The sequence below is a fragment of the Loxodonta africana genome, chromosome 2 (assembly GCF_030014295.1).
Source record: "Loxodonta africana isolate mLoxAfr1 chromosome 2, mLoxAfr1.hap2, whole genome shotgun sequence".
Classification (NCBI taxonomy): Eukaryota; Metazoa; Chordata; class Mammalia; order Proboscidea; family Elephantidae; genus Loxodonta; species Loxodonta africana.
In genome coordinates, this window is record NC_087343.1 from 188,866,886 (window position 1) to 188,882,238 (window position 15,353).

Consider the following 15,353-nt stretch of genomic DNA (forward strand, 5'->3'; position numbering starts at 1 on the left):
CAGTAGCTGTTGTTAGTTGTCATCAAGCCAATTTATAGTTGTAGCCATGGTAAAATGATTGCACCAGGTACTTCCATATGTCCAGATAGGAGTTAATACACCCATGCTACACGTGGAAACACTGAGGCTCATAGAAATCAAGTAACTTGCCTAATATCAGGGAGACTGGTAGCAGCAGAGCCGGGTATAGACACATCACAGGCCATGCTACTTCCTGCTGCTCCAGATTGCCAGGATCCTGTGTAGACAGACTGCAACCGCGCCCACAATGGATCCTCAGAAAGTGTCTGCAGAATTAAAATGAATTAAACTGCACTGAAAAGGCATATTTGGCAGGGTGGCAGTTGCCCAGATCATTTGGCACCCAGACTTTTCTCAATCCTAACCAGCTTCTCGGGACTCATTCTTCGAATGACCTTCAAGGAACAATGTTTCCAAAACAAGGATGAGGAGGCTGCCTGGAAGGAAGAGGGACTCTGCCAGGTGAAGCCCAGCTCTGCCAGGGCCCTTGCCCTGAGTCATTCAGCACGTCCTAGTGGTGCCTGCTCTGGGCACGCTCCTGCCAAGTTAGGTTGGGTGGCCCCTTGGTGTAGTAGGAAGTGTCTGAATAAGAGCTGGGGGCTGAGTTCAAATGCCGCATCCCCACCTCTAACAGAAGATTCATCTTAGAATCACTTGTCACTCTGTTTCCTCAACTGCAAAATGAGAACTATAGCTATCATGTCACTTTGAAAAGAATGAAATCGCGGTGGTTATTGCTTGAGAGAGGTCTGTTGGCAATTCTCACACAGAGGAGGCTGTTGGAGCTATACCACCTTCCCGCAGCAGCAAGCCCCTGCCCCTGCCTTGAGAGCGATGGAGGAGGCAGGATATGTGGGGACAGGCTTTCCTGGAAACCTAGAGAGGTCATCCCTGAAGTCTTACGTAGCAGCTATAAATGAATCTGTGCAAATCCACTTTATGGGTACAGTGTTCTCTGTGCCAGGACCAGGCTGCAACCAACCAATCTAAAGAAAGTATGGACCTGGCAGAGCAAGTCTGCTTCTAGGAATTGATCTTGGGAAAATACTTGCACGTTTACATTAAAACACATGTACATATGAGGATGTTCATTGCAGCACTGTTTATAATGTGAGAGGAAGCGATCTAAATGTCCGTCAGTAGGGGCTTTGTTAAATAAACTGTGGCATGTACAGTCAATGAAATACTATAGAGTAGTTTAAAAAGAGAAAAAAGTAGGTCTATATTGATGCAGAGGGATGGACAAGAGCTATTATGAAATGGAAAATAGCAGACGGCAGAACAGAATGCAGGCTACAATTCCATTGTGGAAATATATATATATATATATATATATATATACTTACATACATCGTTGCCAAAACTTCCTGGCATATTAAAGCAGGTGTACACACACACACACACACACACACACACAGCCATACATTTTCTGGAAGGCAAAACAAGGAATTGTTAACAATGGTTCTCTGGGTTGTAGGACTGGAGATTGAAGGAGAATGGGAATTTTTAGTTTTTGCTTCATTTCATGTGCCATTTGGGTTTTTATAATATGCATACATTGCTTTTATATTGTAAAAAACTAAGAAAAGAATGTGTCCCTTTGCAAGAGTGGAAACATGTGAGCGAGGAAAGATTCTGTAGCTCCCCAGAAACTCTGCCCATCCAGTGTAAAAAACCCAGTGCAGCCCATCCAGTGTAGGGGTGCCTAAAGCCAGAACTTACGGCAGGCCACCTGGCTCTCTTTGCATGGGCATAACTGTAGTGGAGACAGATGCCCTGGGCCATCAGAGCCGGATACTACAAAACACTCCAATGGTCTCCTGGCTCCAGGATGGCTACATGATTTATGGAGCCCAGTAAAAAATGAAAATGTGGGTCCCTTGTTCAAAATTTATTTAGCATCTCAAGATGGTGGCAGCAGAACATTAAATCAACCTTAGGGCCCTTCTGAGCATGGGGCCCTATGTGACTGTACAGGTCTCACGCCCATGAAGCCAGCCCTACCTGATCCTGATTCCTCCCTCAACCACTGAGTGTTAATCTGCTCCCATGTAGCTCTGCCCACAGGACATGAATGTCGAGTCCCTTTATCAATTCTGTTTCCTTCATCAACAAGCCTTTGTTGAGTGCTGACTGTGTGCCAGGCTCTGTTCTTTCAGTGTAGATCTTGGCCTCCCCTGAATTAGGGAAAGGCTTTCCATCCAAAATACAGAGAAAGCATATAACAATAAATAAATCAGACATTGTCCCTGCCCTCATGGAGCTTACATTCTAGTGGGGAGAGACAATCAACCAACAGGTAAATGTAGAATGAGCCAGGTGGCTAGAAGTTGTTCACGTGTGTCTGTTTGTAAAGAGTATGTATGTGTGTGTGCAGATATGTCTATAAACAATGTTTGCATGTACCTGTGTGTCTGTGTATATGTGTGTACAGGTATGTTTGTGTGTGTGTAGGTGTGTGCATGGAAGGTATGTGTGTGTGCAGGGTATCTCTGTGTATGTGTTTGTGTTTGTGTTTGTGTTTGTGGAGGGGCAGCAAGAAGGGAAGGCCTCCCAGCACTGAATCTGTCTCCTGAAAAATGAGGAGCAGAAATGTCAGTGGGGAAAGGAAGGGCAGGTATTCCAGGAAGATGGAACGGAGTAAGCAAAGGCAGAGGCATGACCGAGCCTGGTATGTTTGGGGGGTGGTGGCAGTATGGCATGGAGGGGGAAGAAATGAGGAGAAATTTGGGACCACACGAGAAAGGCCTTGCTGGAGACCTCAGCGGCTTGTTAGAACCCTAGGTATGTGCTACTACATTTTGGAGAGAAGGTAGCAGCTACAGGATGGTGAATGTGGCGAGGTAAGGAAGAGGTCTGGTAAGGCCATGGCCAGGGCCACACCTGAGCTGGCGAAGCAAATGTTTACAGAATAAATGCACAGTGCAGAGATTAGAACCCAGGTTCTAGGGCTCTGCTTGGAGTAAAGTTTCTATAATATTCAGGAAAAGAGCTGGTGGGAGCAAGCTAGGAGCTTCTGGCGAAAACAGGCTTGGTCAATTTATTTAACTTCATGGAAGTCATCTCCAGAATTAGTTGTTCTGTGCAAGCCTTGAAGGACCGTGCTGGCACAGTGGTTAAAGAAATTGACTGCTAACTGAAAGGTGGTTTGAAACCACCGTCTGCTCCTCAGGAGAAAGACATGGCAGTCTTCTTCCGTAGAGATTTACAGCCTTCGAAACCCTATGGGGTCGCTATGAGTCAAAACTGACTCGACGGCAGTGAGTTTGGTTTTTTGGGTGGGTGCAAGCCTCACCTCTGCCAAATTGTCTTCCTGCTTCACCCACCTTCACGTCCCCCATCCTAAGCCAAGTGTCTCTCACCTCTGTATTCTTGAATGTAAGAAAATTCAGCACAACCTCACCACACTGCCACCTAACAAAGTTATCTTCTTTCTCAGGCTTTAGAAGGGCAGGCCTCCTTAGCCAAAGGACTCTACCTTTGAAATCTGGAGTGGGGGATGTGAAGCAGGACCCTGAGAAGCAACCCATGGGGCTAAGGGAGCTCACTTGTGGGAAGGGGCAGGGGCAGCACGGAGGCCGAAGACCTCTCACACAGACCACTTTGGTGCAGCACCCGGCCTGGCCTGGTGGAAGGGGGACAGGCTTGGCAGTCAAGGAGTGTCTTAGGGCAAGGCATTTCACCTCTCTGGGCCTGTTTCCTAAGATAAAAATCCTGAGATACCAATGGCACTGAGTTGCTGTGATTTGTTCAACAAATTTACATAACTACCTACTGAGGGCAGTGTTGGTTCATTGGTAGAATTCTCTCCTTCCATGTGAGAGACTCAGGTTCAATTCCCAGCAATGCACTTCATGTGCAGCCACCACCCATCTGTCAGTGGAGGCTTACATGTTGCTATCATGCTGAACAGGTATCAGTGAAGCTTCCACACTAAGATAGGCTAAGAAGAAAGGCCTGACAATCTACTTCCAAAAATCAGCCAATGAAAACCCTGTGGATCACAATGGTCCAAACCCAACCAATCATGGGGATGGCAAGGAGGCTGGCAGCATTTCATTCCATTGTACATGGGGTCGCCATGAGTCAGAGGCTGTCCGAACAGCAGCTAATGACACAACAACATGGTTCAGAGAAAAGAGCCCTGGGTGTAAATGAGTCCCATGGGCTATATTACCTTGAGTAAGTAGGTCAACCTCTGAAGAGTAAATCCAGTTGATCAGTGGTTTCCAAAGCCTGTCCCTCACAGCCCCATGGATACATGAAGACACCTCAGGAAGAGACCAGGTTTATGCTTTTCCTTATACCTCGGTCCTCATCCTGCTTCAACCAGAGCCAGCTCCATGTCTCCTGCCTTACATGTTAGGCTCTTGAGTAAGATTTATCTTTTGGGGAAAAAGTATTTTACTAAATAGTTCAAAAGCTCTTGAATAAAATACCTGGGAGGTCCTTTCTAGTTCTAAAATACTGTAATGCTGAGTCTGAGACTTGGTTAAAAAGAGGAGAAGAAAAAGTTCATCCCAGCTAAAGGAGCACCATGTGTTGGGACCAATGAGGACAGTTCTACAAGACAGTGTTAGTGGAGTCGTGGGAGATAATGTCATGTAAGTGCATAACACCTGACTCAAAGTAGATTAAACAAGAAATGGCATTATTGCTGATCTAACTGAAAAGAAACTGGAAGCTATGCCACTGGTATTCAGATACCAGCAGGGTCACCCCTGGAGGACAGGTTTGAGCCAAGCTTCCAGACTAAGGAAGAAGGACCCAGCTACCTACTTCTGAGAAGAATCAGCCAGTGAAAACCTTATGAATAGCAGCAGAACATTGTCTGATATAGTGCAGAAAGATGAGCCCCCCAGGTTGGAAGGCACTCAAAAGACAACTGGGGAGAGCTGCCTCCTCAAAGTAGAGTCAACCTTAATGATGTGGATGGAGTAAAGCTTTCGGGACCTTCATGTGCTGATGTGGCATGACTCAAAATGAGAAGAAACAGCTGCAAACATCCATTAATAAGTGGAACTTGGAATGTACAAAATATGAATCTAGGAAAATTGGAAATTGTCGAAAATGAAATGGAACACATAAGCATTGATACCCTAGGCATCAGTGAGCTGAAAAAGACTGGTATTGGCCATTTTGAATCAGACAATCATATGGTCTACTGTGCCGGGGACGACAACTTGAAGAGGAATGGTGTTGCATTCATTGTTAAAAAGAACATTTCAAGATCTATCCTGAAGTACAATGCTGTCACTGGTAGGGTAATATCCATACGCCTACAAGGAAGACCACTTAATACAACTGTTATTCAAATTTACACACCAACCGTTAAGGCCAAAGATGAAGAAATTAAAGATTTTTATCAGCTTCTGCAGTCTGAAATTGGTCAAACATGCAGTCAGGATGCATTGATAATCACTGGTGATTGGAATCCAAAAGTTGGAAACAAAGAAGAAGGATCGGTATTTGGAAAATATGGCCCCGGTGATAGAAACAATGCCAGAGATCAAATGATAGAATTTTGCAAGACCATTCATTGCAAATACCCTCTTTCACCAACATAAATGGCAACTATACACGTGGACCTCACCAGATGAAATACACAGGAATCAAATCAACTGTATCTGTGGAAAGAGACAATGGAAAAGCTCAATATCATCAGTCAGAAAAAGGTCAGGGGCTGACTGTGGAACAGACCATCAGCTGCTCATATGCAAGTTCAAGTTGAAACTAAAGAAAATAAGAGCAAGTCCACAAAAGCCAAAATATGACCTTGAGTATATACCACTTGAATTTAGAGACCACCTCACAAATAGATCTGATGCATTGAATGCTAAAGACCAGATGAGTTGTGGAATGACATCAAGGCCATCATACATGATGAAACCAAGAGGTCATTGAATACACAGGCAAGAAAGAAAAGACCAAGATGGATGTCAGAGGAGACTCTGAAACTTGCTCTCAAATGTCTAGCACCTAATGCAAAAGGTAGAAATGATGGAGTAAAAGAACTGAAGATTTCAAAGGGCTGCTCAAGAAGACAAAGTGAAGTATCATAATGACGTGTGCAAAAAGCTGGAGATAGAAAACCAAAAGGGAAGAACACACTCAGTGTTTCTCAAGCTGAAAGAACCGAAGAAAAAATTAAAGCCTCGAGGTGCAATAGTGAAGGATTCTATGGGGAAAATATTAAACGATGCAGGAAGCATCAAAAGAAGACGGAAAGAATACACAGAGTCATTATACCAAAAAGAATTAGTCGATGTTCAAGCATTTCAAGAGGTACCATACGATCAGGAACTGATGGTGCTGAAGGTCAAAGTCCAGGCTGCACTGAAGGCATTGGTGAAGAACAAGGCTCCAGGAATTGACAGAATATCATTTGAGATGTTTCAACAGACAGATGCAGCAGTAAAATGCAAGGATTTAATTTTACTTGGATCCACAATCAACAGCCATGGAAGCAGCAGTCAAGAAGTCAAAAGGTGCAATGCATTGGGCAAATCTGCTGCAAATTACCTCTTTAAAGTGTTGAAAAGCAAAGATGTCACCTTGAAGACTAAACCATGATATTTTCAATTGCATCATATGAGTATGAAAGCTGAATAATGAATAAGAAAGACAGAAGAAGAATTGATGCCTTTGAATTGTGGTGTTGGTGAAGAATATTGAATATACCATGGACTGCCAAAAGAACAAACAAATCTGTCTTGGAAGAAGTACAACCAGAATGCTCCTTAGAAGCAAGGATGGTGAAACTGCATCTTACATAGTGTGGACATGTTGTCAGGAGGGATCAGTCCCTGGAGAAGGACATCATGCTTGGTAAAGTACAGGGTCAGTGGAAAAGAGGAAGGTCCTCAATGAGACGGAATAACACAGTGGCTGCAACAATGGGCTCAAGCATAACAACGATTGTAAGGATGGCGCAGGACCGGGCAGTGTTTCGTTCTGTTGTACATAGGGCTGCTATGAGTCAGAACTGACTCGATGGCACCTAACAACAATGACAACAACAGAAAAGTCTAGAGGAAGATCTAATAGCTTCCTTCAGGCAAGGCTCGTTCCAGTAGTTGAATAGTGCTCTCTGTCTCATTCCTTCACCTGTAGTGATATTGGCTTCGTCCTCAGGCCCCATGTGCAGTTGTTGCATCACCCCTGAGCAAGTCCAGGCTCTTCCCTTTTGATAGCAAAAGAACTGATGAAGTTCCAGATTTTCCATTTTCACATGCACCCATTCTATAGGAAGAGAAAGAAAGTCTTCTCTTTCTTAGAAGGCCATTGCAAATATCTCTTCTTGTGTCCATCCTAAACCAATCCCTGTGACCAAGGGGATGGGATATGCTTTTTGGTATGTACCAGTTAGGGTCCACCCCTGACGTTGGAGATAGGGTCAAGTCTATGCAAACTACATGGCTTGAGGGGGACAAGGTCACACATCAGAAAGTCAGAATACAGATTTACAAAAAAAAGCATGACGAATGCCAGGCAACAGAAACAGCTTTGGTCTCATGCACCTCACACTTGTAGATGCTTCATGGTTGGCAGCCTTTTCCATGTATTAGTACCTTTGTTCTTCAAAGCACCGCTGTAAAGCCAATAGACTGTGTGCCATTTGTCCCATGTTATAGAGAAGGAAAATAAAGTCCAGAACACTAGAGCTGTGCTGGGAGTCCAGCGTCTATGACTCTAAGCCTGGTGCTCTCTCCAAAAGCCATTTTGTTGTTAGGTGCTGTCGAACAGTTCCAGCTCATAGCAACCTTATGTATAATGGAATGAAACATTGCTCAGTTCCGCACCATCCTCACAATTGTTGCTAAGTTTGAGCCCATTGTTGCAGCCACTGTGTTACCAGGTGGAAACTCAGGTTCTGTTCAGCATGACTCGTATTGGCCAACAAATGAGAGGCCAAGATGGGAAAGCAGAAAGGCAACTTTACTTCATTGTGCAAGGAAAGGAGTCGGTCGGAGCTGCTGCTGCCAAGACTGCTCAGCAAGGGCAACAGAAAAGGTTACTTTTAAGAGGTTTACAAGTAGAGTGTTCATACAAGTTACATCAGCAACACTCTTAATCATACTATATAGATGAAATGGGATTTATATAAAACTTCATGCATCGCCAGGATTTTTACGGGACAGGCCAAGCAAAGGAGCTAGGATTCTAATGCAAAGTTGCAGGACAGGCCTAGCAACCTGCTTGTGGCAGTAGAATTTTCCACAGCCTGGGGACCTCTGTCTTAACTGTGTCAATCCATCTCATTAAGGGTCTTCCTCTCTTTCACTAACCCTCTACTTTACCAAGCATGATGTCCTTCTCCAGGGACTGGTCTCTCTTGATATCATATCCAAAGTAACCAAGTCAAAGTCTCTCCTTTCGTGCTTCTAAAGAGCATTCTAGCTGTACTTCTCCCACAACAAATCTGTTTATTTCTTCTGGCAGTACATGGTGTATTCAACATTCTTCACCAACACCTTCATTCAAAGGCATCAATTCTTCTTTGGTCTTCTTTATTCATTGTCCAGCTTTTGCATGCATATGAGGTAATTTAAATACCATGACTTGGGGCAAGTGCACCTTAGTCCTCAAAGTGACATCTTCAGATGGATCTTGGCTGAAAACAGAGAACACCATGAAGATGTTTACCTGTGTTTTATTGACTATACAAAAGCATTTGACTGTGAGTATCATAACAAATTGTGGATAACATTGCAAAGAATAGGAATCCCAGAACACTTAATTGTGCCCATGCGGAACCTATACATAGACCAAGAGGCAGTAGTTCGAACAGAACAAGGGGATATGGTGTGTATTAAAATTAGAAAAGGTATGCATCAGGGTTGTGTTCTTTCATCATACTTATTCAATCTGTATGTTGTTGTTGTTAGGTGCCATCGAGTCGGTTCCAACTCATAGAGACTCCATGAATAACAGAACAAAACATTACTGGTCCTGTGCCATCCTCACAATCATTGCTATGTTTGAGCCCATTGATGCAGCCACGGTGTCAGTCAATTTCATTGAGAGTCTTCCTTTTTCCCTGACCCTCTACTTTACCAAGCACAATATCCTTCTCCAGAGACTGGTGTCTCCTGATGACATGTCCAAAGTACGTGAGACAAAGTCTTGCCTTTCTCATTTCTAAGAAGCAATTCTGGCTGTACATCTTCCAAGACAGATTTGGTCATTCTTTTGGCAGCCCATAGTATATTCAATATTCTTTGCCAACATCATAATTCAAGTATATTCATAATTCAATCTGTATGCTGAGCAAATAATCCAAGAAAGTGGGCTATATGAAGAAGAACACAGCATCAGAACTGGAGGAAGACTAATTAGCAATCCAAAAGCCATCACTCAATGATGCTATTTCCACCTATAGAAGACCTTGAAGGTGAAACATGGCGGGATGACTGGACTCATACATTAATGAGGAATCATTGCAGGTTTCCTGGAAATGGACAAAAGCCTTCTCAGTCAGGTTGATAGTTGAGGCCTCTGCCCTAACTGTTCCACATGAATTGAGTCCAGCTAGGAAAGGGCCACTGAGGACAGGTGTGGGACTTAGCACACCAGACATTGCTCACAAGATATTCAATGGACAGTTAAAAGTGATTCCATATATTCAGAAATGGGATGTTGGATGTTTTTTCTCTCAACATTTGGCAGCTTTACATTTGGTCAGAGCTGCTTTCAATTTGCAGGGACAGAGAGAAAGAGTAGAAAAACATAAGAAAGAATGCATTGCCCAGCTTGTGTTACACACCAGACCTGAGACAAGAAACATCCAAAAGTGGAAATCAATACCCTAAAATTAGCTGACTGCCTGAGATTTGCATATACCCTGATGAGCAATCAGAGGTGGAAATGTGTCTTCTAGCTCCTCAAGGCAGCCCACTGGCCACAGATGGAGCCCTCATCAGCATCTCCACGCCCCGGGGAAAACAAGCCCTGCCCAAGACCTTGGGCAAAGCAGACAGGCCTTAGAGATCATCTAATTTAACCCCCTTCCTTTCACATATGAGAGACAGATGGAGGAAGTGACTAACCCAAGGCCACACTTAGCTCAGTCCCACATCAGCGCATGCCTGGACCACTGCCATGAATGGTTTCTCCAACTCCAATATTTCCACCAAATAGCTGCCAGAGTGGTCTTTCTAAAACACAGATTTGATCATGACACTTTGCTGTTTTAACTCCCTACCAGTTGCCACCAAGTCAATTCCGACTCATGGCAATCCCAGGTTTTCATAGAGTTTTTAATGGCTGAGAGCTTTCAAAAGATCCCCAGAGCCCAGAGTTCTCAGGCCTCACCACAGAGAATGTTGACCCCCTTGTGGTAGACAGACCCTCAATCTCCCTCACCCAACACTACCTCCTGACTCCTGGAGAAGATTCCAGGGAGTCAGGGGCAATAGATTCACGAGAGATGCAGCTGGGCCATGAAACAAGCAACATTGTGGGAAATGCAGAGCAGTATTTGGATTCAAGGACACCTCAAAACTGACAAGGGGGTCATTGGGTAAATAAAGCTAATGTGTATAGCCTGACCCTGTGGCAATGATACGGAGGCTTTTCTTGAGTGAAGGGGATATGGCAAGGGCTGGGAGTGCTAGGCCCAAGTTCTTTACAGTAAATAGGTACTAGGACTATAGGGTCGCTATGAGGCAGAATCAACTCAACGGCAATGGGTTTGGTTTGGTTTTGGTTTGAAGCTCTCCTGCCTGGCACACCTCACTGTCTGCAGCAAACCTTTCATCCAGGCTGCCCCTTCCTTGGAGCAGCTTCCCAGGGCACAGTAAGGGGTGTGAATGGTCTGCCCTCATCAGGGGCTCAGCCTATTTCCTGGTCAGTCCAACTCACCTTTTCTTCCCCCGCCCTGTGGCCAATGTTCCAGCGACTGTGTTTGTGGCTCCTGGTGATTTCTGAGGTCTTTAATACCCTCAGCTTCTGGAACAGAGTCTTCTACAGGTGTCGGTGACTTAGCAGCTGAGAGAAGACTGAGTGAGAGAACAAGAACAAAGCCACAAATGGGTGGGGGGGAGAAAAGAGCAAAGCCACAAAGGTTAGAGAGAGGCCAGGGTTGGTGGGAGAGTGGGAGGAGTCCTCCTTCACCTCCCCTGGCCTCAGGGATTGTCATACCATGGGAATCTGACTGGACTCAAGGAGATGTGCAGGGTTCAAAGTCTAACTTGGGTTTGTGCTGCTGTAGAAATTAGAGTTTCTGAGAGTTTGAAATGGGAAGGCTCCTGAGGAGGCATGGAAGCCAGCCCTCTGCTCCTTCTTCAGACAGAACTCATTTCCTTGGACAGCAAGTTGTTCCCCGAACCTGCAGAGTTCTTCCTCCCAGCCCAGCCCTGCCTCCCCTGCCCTCCTGGACACAAGACCAACCAGCCCCTTCCCATCCTTCAGGAATCAACTTAAATGTCACCTTTAAAGTGGCAAAGGCCACTCCATCGAAGCTGGCCACTCTTTCTGTTGTTATACCTGTACCATACCATACTTGTTGCCAGTGAGTCAATTCTGACTCATGGCGATCCCATGTGTAACAGAGTAGAACTGCTCCATAAGGTTTTCTTGGCTGTAATCTTTACAGAATTAGATTGCCAGGCCTTTCTTCCTCGGAACCTCTGGGTGGTTTCGAACCATCAACCTTTTGGTTAGTAGTTACGCACAAACCATTTGCACCACCCAGGGACATATTGTTATTTCCCATTTACTTCCTTCAGAGCTCTAATCAGAAGTTTCATGTAAATAACTTTTTTTTTTTTTTTTACTTATTTATAGGGCTGCTATGCGTCAGAACTGACTCAGCACCAATGGGTTTGTTTTGCTTTGGTTTATTTATCGTTTGTCTCCACTTCTAAACTCTAAGCTTCAAAAAGCGAAGGACCAGTCGTGATTGAGTCAGCAATATCCAATGCACATAACACTGTGCCTGGCATGGAATGGGTAGATATTCAATAATCCTTAGTAACTGCATCAGTGAATGAATGAAGTGGGAATTCTACCTTACGCAGTAGTCTTCAAACTTTAGAACATATATTAATCACCTGCAGGGCTTATTCAAATTCAGATTCCCAGGCCTCACCACTAGAGATTTCGATTCAGTAGATCTGAGCACAAGCCCAGGAATGTGCGTTTCTGATATGCACCCCTGTTGATTCTGACCCATTTGGGCAACCACTGCCTTCCCTGCAGGCTTTGTGTCCTCTGCAGAAACATGGCCGAGAAAGAGGCTTTCACCACCTGGCACTTCTTTTTTCTCCAGTCCTTTAAGCACATAGGGTCTGAAAGTTTATGTTTTTGAGCTGAGAGAGATTTCAGAATGTGAAGGAGGGGGTTAAAAAAGAAAGTATGTATTTATTATTATTAGCAATAGGAAGCAAATACTAACACAAATATTACACTGCTGTTACCCAGACGTGCAGGCGCCATTGAATATATTTACGCATTAGCTCATAGACTTTTTTTTTAATTGTACTTTAGATAAAGTTTTACAGAACAAACTAGGTTCTCATTAAACAGTACACATACTGTTTTATGACAACCACCCCACGACATGTCAACACTCTCCCTTCTGACCTTGGGTTCCCTATTACCAGCTTTCTAGTCCTTGCCCCAGGGCTGGTGTGCCCCTTTAGTCTTGTTTTGTTTTATGGGCCCGTGCAATCTTTGGCTGAGGGGGAACCTCAGGAATGACTTCATTTCTGAGCTGAAAGGGTGTCTGGGGGCCATACTTTCAGGGTTTCTCCAGTCTCTGTCAGGCCAGCAAGTCTGGTATTTCTTTTTGAGTTAGAATTTTGTTCTACAGTTTTCTGCAGCTCTGTCCGGGATCCTCTATTGTGAACCCTGTCAGAGCAGTCAGTGGTGGTAGCCAGGCACCATCTCGTTGTACTGGACTCAGTCTGGTGGAGGCCATGGTAGATGTGGTTCATTATTTCTTTGGACTAATCTAGCTCATAGACTTTTGAGGAACCCACTATGTGACCGAGGCACTGACGTTGGTATTGGGGATGCACCAATTAATAAGTCCCTGAGTGTTGCATACGATTAATGCACTCAGCTGCTAGTTGAAAGGTCGGAGGTTCAAGTCCACCCAGAAGTGCCTCAGAAGAAAGACTTGGTAATCTACTTCTGAAAAATCAGCCATTGAAAATGCTATGGAGCACAGTTCTAGTCTGACACATATGGGGTCATCATGAGTCAGAGATGACTTGACGGCCCTGGTACTGGTATTGGTACCTGACCTCACAGAGCACTTGGCTTGGTGATGGAGAACAGGGAGGTGAATGACAGGTTGAGTACAATAAAGACCAATAAGGGAAAAGTGTGATGGCAGGGTAAGGAGGGGAACGTGAACTCTGGAAGCCAGGAGCCCCACAGAGAGGACGATATCAGAGCCACTCTTCATTTGACTAATGTTTGGCCAGGAAAAGTAAATATTACAGGAAAGGAATCAGCAAGAATTAGAAATGACCACAATGCAAAAATTGTTAGGGAGAAAATAGCAAGAGACCTGTCTGGAGAAAGGGACAGTGTTTGCCAAAGTAACGAGTGTAGCCTTGACCTTTTCAGAGGTGACAATTGGCACCCATAAATGGGAGCCAGGGCAAGAGGTGTTTTGTTTTACCTGTCTAGGCTTGAAATTGGTTTGAATTGGAATGTTTTTAGGCAAAGCACTCTCAGGTTCTCTCCACTCCAACCATACCTTACACACACCCCTGTCATACCAGCCCAGCTCCTGAAGGCAGTTAGGGATGCCACCATTTCTAGGAGAAGGGGCCGCAATCAAGTCGAAATCGGAGAAGTTACTTGTCCCCTCTGGGTTTTGTGAAGATCAGTCTGGTCATATGTGCAGGGTAGACAGGAGGGGACTATAACTGGAGGCAGAAAGAACAGGCAGGAGAGTTATCAATATCCTAGTCCAACTGTTTCCTCACTTGTGATCCTATAACCTTGATATGTTTATGGACCATTTATTTACTTAGAAACCATATACATGTCTTATGTCCTAATATTGTACATATGTATATGTATATATGTTTGTGTGAGCATGTGTGTGTGTGTGTATAATGGATTCTGTGGGTGTGCAAACATTTAACACACTCAGCTGCTAACCAAAATGTTGGAGGTTCAAGTCCACTCAGAGGTGCCTCAAAAGAAAAGGCCTAGTGATTTACTTCTGAAAAATCAACCGTTGAAACCCTACGGAGCACAATTCTACTCTGACACACATGAGAGAGCTGTGAGTTGGAGTCAACTTGGTGGCAACTGGTTACGGGTTATTTATATTATAAAACGTACACAGAAATAGGCATTTAAGTGGATGAGATAACAGATTTTTCGAAGGTTTTATTTTGCTAATCACACAACAAATCTTTTTGCTGAAAGAAATTATTATGAAAAATGGTATCTTTAGCGAGTGCAATGTGGTTGACATGTTTATGTTTGTATATCTTCATATTAACATTTTGTACAACAATATTTGAAAGGCCTCGTATTAAGTTCAAATTATTTTGACACTTGGTTCTAATAGCTTTCAGAGTCGGAAAAGATACCTCGCTAAGGTGCAGAGAACCAAATGGAAAAAACACTAAGTGATTGTATTAATTTTTCAGTCTCACCTACCACTTATGCAAAGGCTGTTGTTAAATTCAGCTAGTAAATTTCCATCCTTTCTAATATCCATCAATTATTCTTGCAAGTCCAAAAACCACTCAAACTTTTCATTCAGGAAGATGGTTAACTAGGTTATTGCTACCAGTTCCTTGATACTTGCTTCTATTTGTATTAGTACTGTTATCGTCTCTCAAGAATCTCCTTTTGCAAGACTCCTTTTTATTAAGGCACTTGTCCATTTTTTAGGGCTAAGTCAATTAGAACAAATCATAAACCCACTTAACCTGGCCCATTTAAGGTGGACTGCACAAGGTCAAGTTACTCTGAAAGCAAGTGTGAAGCCACCCCTCTCCACGGTTCTCAGGCTAACGTGGCACTGCCAGTCGGTATGTGACCTTGGACTGTCCGACCAACAGATCAGTGAGAGGCCAGCATCCACTGCTGTTGTCGTTAGATGCCATCAGGTAGGCCCCTACTCTTGGTGACCACATGCCCAATGGAACAAAATGCTGCCTGGTCCTGTGCCACCCCCGTGATTAGTTATTGTTTCTACTGCTGCAATCCACAGGGTTGACACTGGCTGATTTTCAGGAGCCAATCACCAGGCCTTTCTCCCTAGTCTGTCTTAATCTGTCAGCTCTCCTGAAACCCGTTCAGCATGATAGCAATGCACAAGCCTCCGCTGGCAGATGGATGGTGGCTGGGTGTGA